Below are 18,519 nucleotides of genomic sequence, written 5' to 3' on the forward strand. Positions count from 1 at the left end.
TGTGCTTCTGTTGATGTGAATCTAGTTGTAGAAACTGATGATGAAAATAGTGTTGGGCACTGTATTTCCAGTTTGGCCATGGAGGATCTCTGAGTTTTCCAATGCCTCAGAAAGCAACTTGTGAGGCTGACAACTCGAGTCCCCTCACTCCATCATACTCCAGAATGACAGTTCTCTAAGCAGCTCTCCAGACTCAGAAATTAATTCACTAATGAAGAATATATTAGGTTTTACTTGGTGGGATAGGCAAAATTTGTGTGTGTGTGTGTGTGTGTGTGTGTGTGTGTGTGTGTGCATGAGTGTGTGTGTACGTACGTATGTATGTATTTTCTTATTGTCAAAAAGGACATTAGTATCAAGTAGTGGGTTTGACTCATTCAACCAACCAGCTAGTCAATTGATGACTCCAAGCAAGGTGTGTCCAGCCCTATGTCAAGCACCCAGAAGAAAGGATGACAAAATGACAGACTTACAGGGCCTTTGATCTTTACTTAGAGGGGCAAACAGACAGAAACACACTAAAATAATAGAAAATGGATAAGGGCATAAATGTCTATCTTTGGTTATTAATGAAGACCACGTGCTAGATACATGTGATGAGTAATGATTGAGCCATAAAGAGTTCAGAGAATACTCAGGGTGTGCATCAGAACTGGGCTTCACTTGAGTCAAATCAGTTTAAAGCCGAAAAAAAAAGAGGACCTTGGGAAGAATGGAGCACAGCCAACTGTTGCCCCTGCAACATGCCATGGGTCAAGCACATCCATCTCTCCATCTCTATCTGTCCTAATGAGGACCAGAGAGAGCTATTACGATGCTCATTCCTTCTCACCTTGCTAGCAAGTACCAATTATGATCTAAATGTAGCCCTGAAGAATCCCAAGACTGAGTCCCTTTCTACTTCTTTTCCTTTCCAAACCATCCTGCTGATGATAGACCTCAGAGTCCAGAAATCTGACATTCCCCTTCATGTTTGTTTTTGTATTCTGATTTCCACTTTCCTGGCTAGCTGGATTCCCAGGACTAAGTGTCGTGAGGAAAAGTTCCTTGAACTGCTTGATGCTACAAATGTCCCTTCTTACTGTCTACAAATATTTACTATGCTCTTCTCAAGCACTCTCATGACCGAAACACCATTTAAATAGCACCGCTGTCCAAGTCACTCTGGAATCTTGCATTGGACAGACCCTCACAGAACTGTGACTTGACCTTGTCTTGCTGGAAAATGCAGAATTAAGTCTTGAGAGACCACCTGACACTGCGTATTTCTGGGTACTCAGAATAGTAAGGATAAATGAGACAAACTATATGATGATATCTATGTGTAATGCCTAGCTTTGTTATTCATTTCTGAAGCCTGAGGTAAGTCATTAGTTTCAAGTCCCAAATGGCACTGACAGTCTCCCCCTTTCCCAGTTTCACATGGGGTCTTGGAAAGCACAAAAGGAAATACTTCTGAAATATGTCTGGAATGTGTAGCCCACTCCAGGTCTGGGGACACAGACTTGGTATCTGAGTAGGCCTGCTGTTTCATAGACCTCATTCACTCATGGATACTTCACCTTGCCATATTGATTGACTTTCAGGAACTCAATGAGACAAAGAAACAGACAGACACAGAAGATACATTTTGCTGGTCGCCCAGAGTATCACCCTGGTCATTTTCAATATACTCAGAGATGGCGAGCCTAGACCAGAATTGGGAAGACAGTTGTGTTGTCATCCCCTTCTCAGTGGGCTCAGCTTCCTTATTCCCAAAATGGAAAAGTAATTAGAATTCCTTTGTGACTTTGGCATGGGGGAGTTTTCTGTGCAGTTGCCACCTGGGGTGCAGTGAGTTGATGCAGGGGTTTGAGAGTATTTCCAGCTCTCCAATTCTCTAACTGCTCACCTTGGATTTTCTTCGCTCATGTTCTACCTGAGATGTCACTGAAACAGAAAGTCACAAGCCAGGCCGAATGATATCTAAATGCCTCACTCTATGGTTCTCTGATCCATCCAGTCAGTTAATAGGTCAGCTTCAAGCTCCTTACATCCAGGTGTGAGTTTAGGGGAGAGATGGGGTCAATCATCTCCTCATGTTCTGTCACCCCCAGCAACAAGACAAGGTTCCCTCTCCAGCTTGCCTCAAGCTGACTGTTGTCTGACTCCGCCTATCACAACTCAGGTTGTGAGGTGCTGCAGGACACTGGGTTCTCTGTCTCTGAACTTAAAGCCACTGCCGAGGAGAGTCCCTGATAACTGTATTTTACATGGAGGATTCTGCGTTGAGGACTCCCTGAGGCCTCAATGTGCAGAAGGAAGTGTCAAAGCAAAGATAGCCTGGGTCACACCAACTGCGCGTGCAGTCAACTTGCGTCTCACCTAAACTCCATTGTGTCCACATGGCCTTACATGGACTTGCTCCCCAGGGATGGCCCACACGGCCTGCCCTCTGTTTGTACTTTGGGAGGCTTAGCAAAGAAGATTAGAGTTGTGAGAATCAAAATCCTTCTTGCTGCCGCTGCGCCATCTCTACTTCTTCTCGATAAACAGTTGTCAGAGAATTTGATGAAATGAACACACGCGCAATCTGCTTCAAAACAGTAATCCCCATAGTCAGAGTTTACATTTGAGGCGAGCTTTATTTTTCTAGTTAGAGTTCTCAAGGGCATGTACTTAGAAAGTAGGGGTCACTGGGATAGGGCCAGCACCTCAGCCTGATGAAGAGGGACGCAGGCTCAGCTGGAGTGACCTGGAACTCTGCTACTACTGGCTACATCTTCTCTATGAAAAGCTGTCTAGCAGTGTCCCAGTTAACATGAATCCCTGCATGATAGGGTCACACCATTTGACTAGGAGATAGGGAACAGAAGATCTGCCCCACTTGACCACAAGGAAGCCATGGGGCTGCCAAAAAAGAAAGTGATTGCTTTGATGGTTACCCACCCTTTATCATTCTAGATGTAAATCAGGGGTGGGGAGGCTTGCTCTATAGTGTTAAGGAAAGGATTCAGGTGAGGGGCAGAATCTTCAAGGTTTCAAGCTGTGAGTGCTTTTGATTCCAGACAAGTTGCTCAACTCTGCTCAATAGTTAGAATGGAAACACACACACACACACACACACACACACACACACAAAAAAAAAAAAACCCAAACAAAACAAAAAGGAAAAGATAATTGAATAATATAATAGAGCCTGAGAGCATTAGAATTTATGTTCTAGTTAGCAACTCTAAGCTGGATGGCTATCTTACCTGCACTACCACTGGGATGGGCCCCAGTAAAAGCTGAGTGCAAGCCTCATTTCTAAGGGCAATTCCCTGCATGCCCATTTGTGAAAGACTGTTCTCCATAGCCATAGCACATGCCATCCATTTACTGGATTCCAATGACAATAGAGCAGGAGTGTAGCCAGCACGCTTCTTCCAGTAACACTTTCCGTATCTGCTACAAAACGACGGTGCTGGTCCCAGCATCAGCCCACTGCTCCCTTAAGGCAGAACTATGGTCATCTCATTCCCAATGGTGACCCCAACATCTAGACACCATGGTTTATGACATAATGCCCATAAAATTTATATTGAACAAAAATAAGACACCGAGGGAGTTAAGATTTTAGCCATAGCATTCTGAATCTTCAGCTACTCGTTATGTAGAGAATCAAGAGTCAATTTGATTTGGATATGTGATTAAATATTGCAGTATTAGAATGAATATCTTTGACCAGCCTTTCTAAATCAAATCTTTCCACCTTTAAACTTATCCCTATATATGATCTGATTATTTTCTTTATAATTAATATCAGTTGATTAATGTTAATCCACTTGCATATATTTATACTACATGTAAATACCATGTATTTGTATAGATAGGCATATTATTAATTAACATACACAGTGGGATAACTCATACTTAAATATATTTTCAGAATTTTGCTTTTGTTTCTTTTCTACTTTCTAGTCAATATAATGTAAGTTTCCTGATATAAGGGGTGTTGATTTGTTCACTATTTACATTAAAACATTTAGTGTTGATATAACAAACCAAGGCTAGGTCATTTGTAATAAACAAAATGTATGTCTCATCATCTGGTATTCTCAAGATCAAAATGCCAGAGGTTAAGGCTTTGTATTTCTGCTCCCACGGAGGCTTTTTTTTTTTTTAACACAATATCCCCAAACCCAGAGACAGCAGCAGAATCAGTGCAAACCGACTCCTATAGCCTTTCCTATAATAGTGGTAATCCACGCGTTCCTGTAGCATGGATTAGATTGTTTCTCCCAATGCATCAAGGTGGACATTGCATTTCTAACGTGTTTACAGGGACAGAAATAGTCTGGCTACAGCACTGCTCAGCCCTGCATCAGAGAATGTGCTTTGGTGTTTGATAATTGGTCCACAGTGTTAGCTGAATGAGTGAGCAAGAGAATGGTTTAAAGGAAAGAGGACCTGAGTTGGATCTTGCAAACCAAATATAATTTAACCAAGACTTGCAGAATGAGAAACTGACCATTGAAACCAACAAGATAAGACAGTAAGGGATGAGAACCCGGGCTAAGTGGTTTAGCAATGGTCTCTGTGTGTATGTATTAGCGCATAGGTTGCTGTCAGCCGTTAGTGGTTGCCCATTATGGTTTTGAGCCTCTGATAGTAGGAACCATGATGGCCGCTGTGGATTGTGATTAAACCCTCCAAGACAGCATTCACTAAACTTGAAGTCAAGGAAAGAGTGTTCTTCTCTGGTGCCCCAGAACTAACTTCTTAAGAATATTGTGATGGATATGAAACAGCTTCCCAGCATCAAAAGAGTCGGGATCGTCCCCTTAGCTCTTTGCAAGTGGCTCACACACCTAGCCACAGGTCTTCCCTCTCTGCTTTGTTCTCACATCAATTAGAGTCTTAGTGACATGATTGAGCATCCTTTGGATATACACCCAAAAGTGGTATTGCTGGGTCTTGTGGAAGGTTGCTTCCTAATTTTCTGAGAAATTGCTACACTGATATCCAAAGGGGTTGAACAAGTTTGCACTCCCACCAGCAATGCAAGAGTGTTCCCTTTACCCCACATCCTCTCAAGCATAAGTTGTCATCAGTGTTTTTGATCTTGGCCATTCTTACAGGTGTAAGATGGGATCTCAGAGTTGTTTTGATTTGCATTTCTCTGATAACTAAGGATGTTGAGCATTTCCTTGAGTGTCTTTCAGCCATTTGAGATTTATTTGCTGAGAGTTCTGTTTAGATCTGAAGCAAATGCAAACTTCCATAAATGATTTGACCCCAAGCCCTAAGTGCAGTGCAAGAACATCTCAGAATTCCACCTGCAGAATTGCAAAACCCGTGCTTTTTCTAATAGAACGTACTTGAACTGTGTCTCCGATTCTCATGGAGGTCCTAGTAAAGGAGATGTTTTCATTTCTGTCAAATGTTACCAAGTGAGTCCCAGCCATTGTTGGAATGTAAAATGTTGCTCTTGCAAATTATCTTTATACAGGGCTTGTGTAATTATCACCTCCCCCTCCTCCAACAAGGCAGTAGGGTTAGAATCTGAGCTTTGTGTGGCCTGATTAAAACTCTCTTCTCTCCAGTTCTCTGGAGCAGCTGTTGAAAGGACAAAGCCTCCATTTTAAAGCCAGTGTTTTCCTTGCCTAGCAGAAATGAACCCCAGTGAATGAGCAGACAGGCAGCATTGGGAAGCTCTTATCTCCGGGTGAAGTAGCTCTCTCTTCTTTCAAACTGAAGGGGCACAGCACACATGGCAAGGGAATCTAAGTACATGACACATGTTTGAACAAAGATGCTGTCGGTTATAAAATATCAGGGAAGTGGACATGTAACAACAGACACTTAGGGTGGCTGCTGTATCCTCCAAGAGATGAGAAGAGAGTCGGGGAAACTCTCCTAGAGATAGTTAGCTCAGAAGTTCCACATGCTTGCCTTCAAACCATGGATTAGCTCAGCTTTCAGAAGAGTCTCTTGCCTAATCCCCATTGGCCAGCTCGCATGTTGATTAGTCCATAGCAAAGAATAGTGGTGTCAGGATAGCACATATTCTTAGGGTCGCTTGAGATCATGGGTTTATATGTAAAGAAATAGCATGAAAGAAGTACGTGACCAGAGATCTGACTGTGACACTCTAGGTATCAAGCTGTTTGTGTAGCACTGACTACTTTTCTCCTGAGTATATAACTGAGTGCTTGCGAGACAGAGGGCATTATTTCTGTCTACAAAACTAACGTCCGAGAGTTTAGTGTCAGGATCCCCCTGAGATTTGTATTGCACTCTGCTTCCCGGGGAGAGCTCCTGATGCTGTTGATTATTGTTGTTGTTGTTGGTGGTGGTGGTGGTGGTGTGTGTGTGTGTGTGTGTGTGACATTAACACACAAGCACATGGCCATTCACTTGGACTAAAATGTCCTGATCTTCCTCTTTAAAGTAATGATCGCCAGTGCTCAGAAGATGTTTTCATGGGCCAGCTGAGAAGTTAGGGTCACTGTATACAATATATACAACAGCAGAACTGAATACACCAACTGGTTGACACAGCCTTGACCGTGGTAAACTCATCATTCGATACTGAATGACCATCTTAATACATTTTGATCTGTGGACATACTTGTATCTTTCACCTTGAATAGCCACAACTTAGAAAATGTGTTGTTATCACAGATAAAATATCCGCTTAGTTATTAGTGTGTTCTCCATGGCATCCTAATGCCTGGAAGAGGCCATGCAATCTAAAAGATACAAGACCTGTACTCATAAAGACATTAGGATGGAGTGGTGGCAGTTTGAGGGTTAAAGAAATGGGATATATCTGTAGAAGCTTCATGGCTACCAGAGAGATCTACTTTGCACTCCGATTTTTACTTCTTTTGCCAAGTTTTATGCTTTTCAGGAAATCCCTGAAGCCTGTTCTTTATTTGGTTTCAGACAGACACAACAGGAAAACATCTGGATTGCCCGGTTATATATGTGAGACCCTTGGGACTTTAGCTGGCTTTCAGGTTGTACCAGAGGGCAACTGGCAGTTAGTTCATCAATGATGCCAGGATGCGGGCTATGCACCTCTGTGCATCTGGTTCCCCAGGCTCCTGTCACTCTGTCCTTCCCATTGATAAACGGGCTGTGGGATGCTTGAGTCAAATGTCACCGACAGCCTAGGGCTTTTGTGTAGATCTGGCTCAGAGAAGCCCAGCTGAAAAAGGTAATGGCTAGCGAGAGACCGCATCTATATTTAGGGTTTTTAATTCCGAAGCTCCTCCCCTCTCATCCATCCTGAGGTGAGAATGACTGAGTTCTAGAATTTACAGTGAGGGAGCTGAGATGAGCATGGATGTCCCTGATTGTCCCAGCACTTTTGTTTGTGGGGAAACTGAGACCTAGAAGAACAATGCTTACACTGGATACACGAGAACCCCAATACTCACCCTAATGCTTTCACTTAGTATCCACTGTGTTTTAAGCTGCTCTTGTGTCCCAGGAGCATAATTCTAGCTTAACAGAACATAGCTTCATTCACAAGAAACTTGGAAATACACCACAGCCCCTAGGGATGTCTCTGTGCCAGTTCTGATTATTTAGGGAGAAGCCAACTCCCAAAATGCATCAATCACCCACCACGGAGAGAACAAATTCATGTGGGCATCTACTTCGTCAATAACCTCTCGTGAGACATCAGAAATGTTCCCAGGTGATTAAGAAGAGCACAGGGAGCTCGCAGATGACATGGCCCGAAGATCTGGACAGCACTTCAGAGGAGGCATGCCCATCGTGTGAAACCGCACACGGCGTGCCAAGTTCACTCCTCTTCCCTCATCAGCTTGTGTAAAGTTTCTTGGCTTTTTAAAAAAATTCCACCAGACTAGCTAAACTTTCCAGAATGTCTGTTTAATGCCCGGGACAGTGGCTACAATCCCACTAAGCCTTCATCTTTTTAAGTACAGAGAGCAAGCTGTCGAGTACCCAGGAGGCATTATATAAAACAGAGAGACAAGTTTTAGCTCCAGCACCAGAACCCTACTCCCCCAACCCACTAAATTCACATGTAATAAAATACTCAGGAATCACTTTCATTTCTCAATATAAATACAGGGTTGCAAGGGCAGGAAATGGGGACTGGGGGAGAAAGGGCAGGCTGTGGCCTGCTCAGAATGTGGCAGCATTCAGTCCCCACCAACCACCTCACCTCTGAAAAAAAAAAAATAAGGTTGAGTAGGCAGGCTGCTTTTATGATGGGAGAAATGCCTGTTTTTATAGCACACTAAATAAAACCTGCTTTTGGAGCTAGAAGTTTATTGCCAGAGTGGGGAGGGATGTTGTTTTCGTTTTCTCTTCTTTACCTTTCTGTTCCTGTTCCTGCATCTGCTGAAACCAGGAAAGTGGGGTGGTAAGATTCCATAAGTCCAAGAAAGTCGATAGAAATAATAGAATCTATAGATGATGCCAGAACATTCTCTAATTTATATCTATATCCCATGCTGGTTTTACGGGAACTATATTCAGTGTTTTCAGCTTCCCCAAGTCATTAGAAGAGTTTTCAGTGAAGCAATAACAAAGAGCAGTAACCTGCATTTATATAGTATTTTATGGTTTCCAAAATGCTTTCACATCCTTCCTGCCTCGAGAGCAGCTTGGAGAAGCAGGCATACGCAGGTTGATCAGTGTGATGGAAAGAGAGGTTACATAAAACCTACTCAAGGTCATATCACCTTAGGTAAGACCTGAATGAAAAGTTAGAGACACATTAACCAAACAAGGGGTAAGCTGAATTAAGAGCTTTGCCTTGGAAGTAGAGACCTGCCGGGGGGACTGGGTAACACTGAGAAGTGTCCTGAATACAGAGTTGGGAGGAAGTTTACCTGCAGGTAGTATGCTAGGCCTTTGACATCAGTATTATTCTTTGTGCAAAATCCACAAAGACTGTGAGAAAAAGCCCTTAAATTTTTCTTATATATTTTTTTCTCAATTATCAGTGCCTCGTCCTCAGGAAGTGCTGAGACGTGGTATTTCTGGATCTGGCATGACATGTCCTTGTGGCACCACAGAGTGGTCCCTCGGCATTTGTATGACTGTTATACCCATGGGCATACCTTGTCAGGTTAGTTTTTACTGTTGCTCACATGATTTGTAGATGGATAAAACTGTTGATGGCTCTTTCCCCTCAGACGCCTACATAGCACTTCCTCATACCGTGTAAGCTACCAGAGGGAGGAAGCTTCCTGGGCAGCACCAGTTTGATTTCTCTATGTCCTGTGATCAATACTGTGTAGTTTCTCCAGCAGGCGGGGGTTACCATCAAGTTCTGGCACAAAACCAAGAGTTATGGCAATATCCTGTTATTTGGTATGGGTTGTCTCTGGGACACCTCTGACCAGCAACTCAAGGGGTACACCATACCTGGCCCTAGCTTTTTATTTGGCAGTCTGTGACTTCTGGGAGAATCTGCATGGGATAGTTCCAATAGAAATATTTACTATGAATATTGTTGGGAAGTGTCTAAACTACTAGGCTTGTTGGTGCCCTTTTCAAACATCTTCACTATTAGCCATCCCTTCCCCAGCCCCTCCTCTGCAAAGACACACTATTTAGGTCACATAATTAAAAGCCCAATTGCATTTATCTAACAATAGAATAAAACATATCCAGATCCATGGAGTCTGAAAATTGCTAAAAACAGTGCAGGAGATTGAACTTACCCCACAGTGCATTTTTTTCTTGGTTTGCTAAGATATCATGCTTACCCCCAGCCACCCTGGGTTTCGGATTACTTGTTGCCCCTATTTATTGTGACGTTTCATGAAAGAAAAGTAAAGAGCGTTCAGCTCAAGAGAATAAAGCACTACTACCTGGGGCTGGAGAGATGGCTCGGAGGTTAAGAGCACTCGCTGCTCTTGCAGAGGACCCATGTTTGCTTCCCAGCACCCACGTTGTGCTTGACAACCAGCTATAACTCCAGTTCAGAGAATCAGACACTCTCTTCTGACTTCTCTGAGCACCAGGCAGGCACACAGTACACATACAAACAGACAAAACACTCATACGTGCACAGTAAAATAGGTAAGCCTCTTGTAAAGAGAAAAGGAAGCACTAGCAAATGGATAGAACTGCATTCTTCATGCCGGTGTGAGCTCCCTCCTGTCTCATGCTGCCAGGTCATCTCCAGTGAGGCTGGAGGAAGATCATTAGTTCTGAACAGTAGTTTAAGGGCGGGATGTGTATGATAATGCCCGCTGTGAGGAAGATGCTGGGACACAAACTAGCTTCTGGTCCTACAACTCTCCCACAACCAAAGACACCGCTGCAAATTTCTGGGTGAGAGATCAAGAGGTTAATTCAGTTTATAGTACATCTCTCTCTCACACACACACACGTGCGCGCGTGCACACACACACACGTGCGCGCACACACACACGTACGCGCACACACACACGTGCGCGCACACACACACACACACCACACACACACGTGCGCACACACACACGTGCACGCGCACACACACACGTGCACGCACACACACATACACACACGTGCGCACACACACACGTGCGCACACACACACGTGCGCACACACACACGTGCGCACACACGTGCGCGCACACGCACACACACACACACCGCCTCCACTGTATGTGGCAGCCTCTCTGTTATTCCATGACTTTCAGAAGTGTGAACTCTAATCAACTGCTTGAGGAAAGAATAGCTTATCACTAGTAGTGGTCCTTTGGTAGAAATACAGAACCTTAGCCCCACCCTAGACTAGCAGAATCTGAATCCAAGTTTTAAGAAAGTCCTGAAGTGAATTCCAGAATTCCAAGCAGTTGGTGTTGAGGAGCACTGGCTTATAGTCCTCCCTCTCCTCTGCTCTGTGCTCCAGACTTCCTCTCTGGTTCCTCCCATAACTGAGGTAGAACAAAGAAGATAGTGAACAGACCTTAAAGTATAATTGGTCGTTTGGGGTCCGATGCATTTTAAATATTTTAAACTGTTGTCAGCAAAGTTCCAATTTGTACTGGCAGGGAAAAGGAACCGGGGCTACTTGGGATAGCTCTAATGGGGGGAGGGGCAAGAGGGGGTCATACTGTGCTAGGGAGCCACAGTCCAGGGTTCCCTCAATCTTTCTATTGCCATCTCAACTGCCCTGCTTCATGCCCTGTTGGCATCTCTCCTCTGTAGAGGGCAACAAAGAGTGGCTCCCGTCCCTCCTGAGATTGTCCCGATAGATGTCTGATGTGACTGTCCCTCCAGTCTCACGCTGATGTTATTAATTTTTAAAACAAACTTCCTGATTGAGGTTCTGGCTGCCTCTAAATTGTCTCTACAATGAGACTGTGTACTAATTAACCCATAGAAACAATCAATGATGTACCTTTTTCAAGTTTCGCAGTGATTAGAATATGAAAATGAAGAGCACAATGGTGCAGATGTTTTAAAATCACAGCAGACAGCAATTAGTGACAGGGGAACCAGCTGCTTATCTCTCCAGATAAAGCCTCTTAATAGGGAATTACACTGGAGGCGCCATTACCCAGATGGATCACACATGATTTACGGGGGAGGTGGGGCAGCGCTCAGTTTGATTTGCGAGCCAGGTTCTTGTCAAGCTACACGCTTACCTTCGGAAAGGTGAACTGGTGGCTGCTGTGGAGGTAGCCTCTACTTGCCACCTATTAGCCCGAGTCAGAGCCCATGCACAGGGACCAAACAGCCTGCAGAAACCACAGCACCTGCCTCCTAGAGTCAGGCCCTATTGTTTAGGGATGAATTCATTCAGCTGCCCCTGTGTGTTGGGAAGAAAGAGGGCCAGGGGAGGGAGATAAGGATGAGTTTCAGGCTAGGGTTAGAAACCTCTGGAAAGAAAGGTCTGCTTCCCTGCTAAGAGACTATGTGTGTGTGTGTGTGTGTGTGTGTGTGTGTGTGTGTGTGTGTTTGAGAAAGAGAGAGAGAGAGAGGTGAAGTGGAGGTGGAGAGATCCACCCTATTTGTCAAATATATCTTTGCTTGTTTCCTTTTATTTGTGAGTTTAGTTTGTTTTCATGTTAATGGGCCTCTGAGCTATTCTGAGCACTAAGAACTCTGAATAACCTGCTACGGCGTTTTATAAAAGCCTATTTATAGATACTTGTTTTGGTCTCTCAGGTAAATAATTGGAATGGAATTGTTGGATCATGAGATATATTTAGCCTTGATAGAAATTGCCAGAACATTTTCCCAATGTTTTCACCCTTTTGACACTCTTCCCTCGATCAATGGATGAGAGTGTCAAGGGTTTCACATCTTTGCCTACACTTGCTGTTTGTCCTTTGTATCTTAGCTATCCCAGGAAGCAAGCGGGCATCTTCTTATGGTTTGATTATTCCCCGACAGCAAATAATGTTGCGAACATAAGTATGAATTCACTAGCCATTCCTCCTCATTTCATTGCCCAAAATATTTCAGTGGAAATATTTTACACTTACTGGGCAAAGCAGGATTGCTTGATATGCTCATCAGATCTTATGCACCGTCTTTCGCTTTGTATTGATGGGAGTCAGGCATCCTTGGTTTTGTTGCTGTTTTTCTCCACTTTGGTACAAATTGCCTATCTGATTTATACGGCTGCTTTTAAAATTTTCTCCACACCTTTGGTTTGCACCAGTCTCTTTACAATATGTCTAGATACGGTTTCTGTTTGTGTTTATTTTGCCTTCTGACCGACGTGAATTTGCATGCACTTTCCCTCCTCTGTTCTCCTTCTGATATTCTAAGGCTGTTAGATCTCTTTATGTTCCGCATGTCGCTGAAGTGCTGGAGTGAAGCACTGCTATTATTCTCTCCCCAGCTCGCGACTTAGATGCTTTCTCCTGTGCTCTTTTCATGCTCACTGAGCATCCGCAGTGCACTGGAAGCTGGGAGGCCCCTACTTGATGCTTCCATTGTAGCTTTATTCAGGTGCAGAGTTGACACCTGCCTGTTTCCCTGTTCTTGTGATTGCTATGCTGAGGCTTCCCATCTGGTTATCAGCGACCATGCAGCCATTCCTTTAAAGAGTCGAACAGTTTTGGAATGGTTATTTTAGGCTATTTTTCTTTTCCCAATGGTGGGACATTTTTGCCTACCTCCTTGCTTATTCAATAGTGTATTGTATGCATGTGTGTTAGTGTGTGTGTGTGTGTGTGTGTGTGTGTGTGTGCGCGCGCGCGCACAAGTCCAGGTATCAGGCTCTCTCATTTTCTGCCATATTCCTTTGAAAGAGTATCAGTCAGGGAGCCCAGAGCTCATCTGGGAGCCAGTGAGCCAGCAGTCTTCTTGCCTTTACCTGGCTCATTCATGGAGCTAAGGGTGAGCATGGTCACACCCACTGTGTTATGGGAGTGCTGGAGATGTGAAGCCGGTTCCCACGGTTGTGATTGCAGGTCCTCTTGCCCACTGAACTCCCACCCAGGCCCCCATTACTAACTCTCCTATTGTGTCCTAGATATTGTATGCATCCTGTATGGTGCAGAGTCTACATGTTGTTTTTCTCTAAAGAGTTGCAGCCTTTGATCTTGTAGGCAGTTAAATCAGGATCCTGTTTATAACCCTTCTTCAAATTTCCCAAGGAGAAACTGAGTTAGTGTAGTTGCAAAGAGTGTCACTTTGAAGATAGAAATAGGAAATATGGACATTTCATTAAAGCCTCCCCACAAGCTGGTAACAAGTTCAACATCGCCCTGTTTTGTGCGACCTCAGAATTTCATAGTCAACTTCAACTGAGCATTGCATTTGGATTCTTTTTCTCGCGTGTGTATTAACATTTGTCTAGAGACCTGAGAGGAATCCTAGTAAGGTTTCTAGAATTCCTATCTACGTAGTTCCCTCTGTGTGCCTAGCCCCTCAAACTTCTGGTCCCTCTTGAATCTTAAAGTCTAACCTTTGTTTTATTTGCCTATTGAATTACAGCCCTGGTCTCCACCTTCCTCTCTCCACCAGAAAAAGTTCTCCTGCACAGAAAGCTGGGCACAGCTGGAGGCCCGTGTGGATTCCCTCCACCCCCACTCACAGCCCATGTTGTCTGCTACAACTGCGGGAGATGAGTTGGGTCAGTTCAGTTTTACACTTGTCCTCATGGAAATATTGTAGCAAGCACTTGTTATTTCATCATAGCCAAAATCAAGTGAGTGGTAATTTTCAATAATGCAAAAAGATAATGTACGCAGAGGAACTTACGATCAGAGCCTGTGCCTTTGTGTGAGCTCTTTCCACCTCCAGGGATAGGGACACTTTAATATATCGTTCAGGGCACCCAAATCACCAAGTACTGCTCTGATGGGAATCATATCCTGTTGACTTCTTAGGATAGCCCACAGACACTAGGGTGACAGGTCCAATTTATATACTTAAGAGAGCATTGAAAAGAAACTATTGCCTGCGTAATAACAATACCAGTTGACATGCCAATGCAGACAGGGGAAATCCCACAAGCTACAACCTCTAGGCAAAGACGGAAATTAATAACTGCTGATAGAGGGGAAATCAGTCCTCAAGGGACAAGCCCCTAACCGGATAGCCCTCACACATGTGTATATGAACAACACTTAGTGGACTCAGCAGGTTGTGTGTGTGTATGTGTGTGTGTGTGTGTGTGTGTGTGTGTGTGTGTGTCTTACAGATCTGCTGGCTACAGTTCAAAAATGTTTTGGGGAAATTCTAGGACTTTGTGAAACACGTTTGGAAACCACTGGAATCAGATTCTCCTGGCATTACTAGCGTCTCCCTGGTGCCTAAGCCAGGCACTGTCTTTGCTATAATCCAGGGTTCTGAACTCTGTCTGCTCATTGGGGTTGCCTGAAAGCTTTGAAGGAAGTGCTAGTAATTCGGGTTCACCACCAGAATGTTGGCATAATTGCCCCAGGTAGATGCCAGGTATGTTGTTTTTCACAATGTTTCCTGTGTGATTTTAGCATACAGCTAAAGTAGGACACTTTTAATCTAAGCAGACAGTTTGTGGTTCCTTGTCTCCTCACTTGGCTCTTCCTCAAGTTTAAGCACTTGCTTCTAGCCCCAGAAATGAAAAGTCAGGGCTCCTGAGAGCTCTAATGATTAGCCTGGATAAGAATCCCAGGATGGGAGGTCATGCACACCTGCATGCTCTCTGTTCTGGGACAGTAATACTTTCTTCCTCCTAGAAAGCTCACCCCCCGCACACACTCCTTTCTAAATCAGAAACACTGTTGGGGTTTCTTGCCATGGAAGTCGCTGAGTTTGTGGAGAAAAACAGGAATGTTCGATGTTGCCAAATTGCATATCCTAACAGGCCTTTGATGGTTTGCTATGCATACTTACCCCTAGAAAGTTCTGTGAATGTCATAGAAACCACAGGCGAGCCTGTGTTAAAACGTGTGATCAGTGGGGTTTAAATTTGTGCATCAACATTATCTGGAGATGCTGTTAGAGGACCCCTTTGTTTCTCCCACCTGCAGAGATGGTGAGTTAGTGGGTCTGCAATGGGCCAAGCAGTCTGGATTCATAACTGTTGCCTTAAGTGTTTCTGAGACAGTGACCCAACCACACATCTGGAGAAGCACCAAGTGTCAAGTTCAGAGATCAAGATTCTCCAGTGGCTTCCTATCTCCCTGTGCTGTAAATCAGCACATCTCAGAGACAGTTAATTCATCGGAAACAGCAAGGACAAAGGCTACCCAAAGAGGAGTCTGTCTCTATGAATGCTGCTTTAATTTTTTTTGATCCACCATATTTTTCTTTAGGTAAAAAAAAAAGAAAAGGAAAAGATTAGCTTTAGATAATTGTGAGATAAGGCTTAGGCACTCATTTTCTTTCCACTTTTAAAGAATTTTAAAGTAATTGACTTAAAAAAAAGAAATAAACTTTTTAAAAAAGGAAAGTTGGCCTGTACAGACTTTAAATATGCATAATTTATATAAAAGATTGGGGGAGGGAACAGTCATTTTTCTTCCTTTTGGCAATGCGCTTTGTCAGTCTCTGCATGAGTGGAGTAAGGGCTCAGTTCTCAGTGAAGGAGATATTGGGGCTTTTGGGTACATGCCATGTTATGACTGACAGAGGAGGTATCGGTACTCCGCAGATGCGCTCCATATAACCATCAGAACAGTAGGAGGCCTTCTCAGACGCTTTATCAAGTGCCCTTTCTTAGTCCACCCTGCTTCTCTGCTCCTCGTCCACAGCCCCAGGAAGTGAGGGGTTTTGGTATCATCCCCACTACTCCAGATCCCTTACCATCCCTTTGTCCATCCTCGTCTTTGAAGGTTGAACCTACCTTGAAAGAAACTACCTGTGAAATGGTCTGAAAAGTGGGCTAGGCTGTGGTCCAGTGGAACACTGTGCATGACCTTTAGCAGGTCCCTGCCTACAAGATTCCAGGCCCAGGCATTTCTGCCACACTGGAACCCCCATCTTTTTAGGTGCAGACCCTCCCCCATAGCAGAGCAAACTGGAAGCAAGCAACAACATTTAAGAAAGAACTAGCAATACAAATCTCCTTAACGGGGATGGGGGCTTATCTTGCCAGAAACTTAGGCCATAAGTTGAGAGGAAGGGGTGTTTTATTTGTTTGGGCATCACCGAATGTATCTCAGCCCTCCAGTTTCACTGTGAACCATCATGAAAGAAAAGATGAATGGTGTATTGTGAAGCTATATATTTTGCCATTGTAATAGGAACCTCAGCTAATAGTTAATTTATTTTTTATTTTGTACTTATTTTTATTTGAGCGTGTGAATCGCTGTATGTCTCCAGTGCCTATGAAGGGCAGAAAGAGGTGTCAGCTTCCCTGCAGCTAGAGTTACAGGCAGTTTGTGAGCCACCTTACCCAGCAAGCACGCTTAGCCATTGAGCTATCCTTCCGGTCCCTCTTCTCTTTCTTTTTTAATTCAAAATACATTCGTAACCAATTTTGTGTACTTGCCTTTGTAGTATGCCCTGGGAAGTATATGATACGTAGAAAGATGGGAGATTTGTGTGCTTGCTTATTTGTCTGTCTGTTTGCTTGCTTGCTTGCTTTTACCCCAAAATGTTTACTGCCTTTGAGAAAGAGACAGGAGTGCATATGGATTAAATACCACAGGGCATTGTAAGGACTGTGCGGATGTGTTTTATGGAAGGCAGCGGAACATGCAGAAGAGAGAGTGAAGGAAATTGGGTGTAATTGTGTTTGAGGTGGTAGCCGTGTTTGCAAGCAATACGCTGCAGCGCCTCGCACATTAATCTCTTCATTGACAAAATGAAATATCCATAATAAAATGCACATTCTTCCATTCATTCAGTAAATGTTTATTGAGGGCCTGCTGTGTGCGGAGGCATTGTGATCGGCACCTTGTTGATATGTAATAAGCTAGAAAGGGAAGTGGGCATGTAATTCAATTATCATACAAATCAAACATACAAAAATTAGCGACAGCTAGTGCAGCAAAGGTGACAGGCGTGTTACTGAAAAGCTCGAAGCCGGGGTATTTCTCCAAGGGTGAGAGACGTTGTTGAGACCGTGCTGCAAGAAGAAAGTCTTCATTGTGGACTCTGCTTGGGCTAAGGATCTGATGTGAGAGCCGAGAACACTTGGCGAGGGTCACAGACCAAGTTTCCAGCCCTCAACTTCATCACAAAACCCATTCATGTGTGGACTCTAATTCCAGAGCTGGAGGCATGGGCGAGCTAGTAGTCTGGAGAAGACAGGCTCCCCCCAATCCTGTGTGCGCAGATTGAAAACATTGTTATTCATACCTTACTTTATTTCACTCTCAGAAAGGCCACAGGATGTGTTACCCAGCATCCTTAAAGAGTAGAAAACATAGCATCCCTGGTCCACCCTTCAGCCTGGGGTATAGTGACAGGCCACAACAAAAATGGTGAAGTATCAAACCCCCGATTCATAGGAGATGAGTGATAGTTAATATTCTATCCCTATATTAAATTTGTGTATTGTTATAGAAACTGGGGTATATCTTATGTCCACAGCAATAATCCCAAGTAGACAGTATGCAGGGACAGTTAACTCTGTATACATCGATGGTGGTGCTGCCAATGCTGCAAACTGTAAGACAGCAAAAGCATACTTTTTTCCTGGTTGTGTAGCGGCTTGACGTGGGGAGACGATCACACTTGGAAAACTAGACAGTGTGGCCACATAAAGATAAAAAGGAGTTCACGAAGTCGCAGTGGCAAGGTATCCCTCCAGAGATCCCTGGGGTTAGTGGAGGCAAGCGCCATTGAGTCAGGGCACTGACTTTTACCTACAACACTCCGGCCACCTGTGCCTTGTCTTAAGGGCATCATCAGGAATGGTTTCAACTGAAACATTCAGATCTGTAGTATCGATGACAATAGGATAAAACAATAGAAAGTATATAGGTAAGTGCATGGGTGATTAATTGATAAACAATAGATAATAAAGGAGGCTGATATATAGATATTAGACTGATAGACACTGCAGGATAAAACTGCCAAATTTTCTACATCAGTCACCGTACTTTTCTTAGAGTGAATGAGACAAGACGTTTTCTTCAATCTACTGATCTTCTCCCTTCTGTAACAAATCGGAAACTGATC

At 43.9% G+C, this 18,519-nt stretch overlaps 1 protein-coding gene across 2 annotated transcripts in view; it reads left to right on the forward strand.

The window, feature by feature from the left end:
* Positions 1–18,519, forward strand: part of Setbp1 (SET binding protein 1) — a 337,179-nt gene that overhangs the window by 210,366 nt on the left and 108,294 nt on the right. The window lies entirely within an intron of this gene.

The sequence above is a fragment of the Microtus oregoni genome, unplaced genomic scaffold (assembly GCF_018167655.1).
Source record: "Microtus oregoni isolate MIOR12 unplaced genomic scaffold, Mior012 000065F_ref0000479, whole genome shotgun sequence".
NCBI classification, from domain to species: Eukaryota; Metazoa; Chordata; class Mammalia; order Rodentia; family Cricetidae; genus Microtus; species Microtus oregoni.